Source organism: Biomphalaria glabrata, chromosome 9, assembly GCF_947242115.1.
Source record: "Biomphalaria glabrata chromosome 9, xgBioGlab47.1, whole genome shotgun sequence".
NCBI lineage: Eukaryota > Metazoa > Mollusca > Gastropoda > Planorbidae > Biomphalaria > Biomphalaria glabrata.
The window spans coordinates 7,724,142-7,724,933 of NC_074719.1; the positions used below are offsets into that span (position 1 = coordinate 7,724,142).

General features: G+C 34.6%; 1 protein-coding gene across 1 annotated transcript in view; it reads right to left on the reverse strand.

The window, feature by feature from the left end:
* LOC129928421 (uncharacterized) overlaps window positions 1–495 on the reverse strand; it is a 3,763-nt gene extending 3,268 nt beyond the window's left edge. Inside the window, exon 1 of the mRNA XM_056042699.1 lies at window positions 352–495. The gene's annotated coding sequence lies outside the window, so the exon portion shown is untranslated. The remainder of the gene's footprint in view (window positions 1–351) is intronic.
* Between the last annotated feature and the right edge of the window lie 297 nt (window positions 496–792).

A 792-nucleotide genomic window follows, 5' to 3' on the forward strand; every position in this document is an offset into this window, starting at 1 on the left:
CTGGTACAAAAAAAAAGTATAATATAAAGAACAATTACGTATATATCGAACAAAACTCGTTCAGATTATTATTTTGTCTCTTCGTGATTTTCGAATAACTAATGGTCTTCCTAAAATACCCCCCCCCCTTTCCCAACCAATTATCTCTCATAGAAAAATATCTTTGCATAAAATAAAAATGAATGCTTGTGATAAAGGAACAAAAATTTTCACAACGGCAACACATTTTTTGCCTCTAGCACGCTCTATTCATTGCTTAGACTAAAAATAATAATCTCGATTATTGCAAAATATATTTGACATTTGACAATAGAATCCTAGCTAGAACCGCGAAGTGTTCAAGTTACTTACTTTGCAGACCTCCGAGTCGACAGAATCTTTGCTAGAACCACGAAGTCTTCAAAGCTCTGTTCTTTTCAGACCGTGCAATCGACAGAGTCTTTGCTAGAAACGCTTAGCTCTGAAAGGTAACGTACGCTGATTAAATATTCCTTATTTAATGTTCATGAAACAATAGATATGGTTTTTTTTTGTTTTTTTTTTTACAAGTAAGACATTGTATTGATCTTTCTTCAAAAGGATTGTAAGCTCTGGGAACAAAGAATCCAATTACATCTGTTTGGCTTGCGAATACACTTATAACCAACAGTGGTTCTATGATACTCGTGACGACCAGCCTCTAAAATTAATTGTCTTATTTTCTTAGTTACTTAGATTTAGATCCTCCCCACCGTTTGGTACATAGGATGGCATGCTCTGTCCACAGAGATCAGGTACAAGCAACTTATTCTT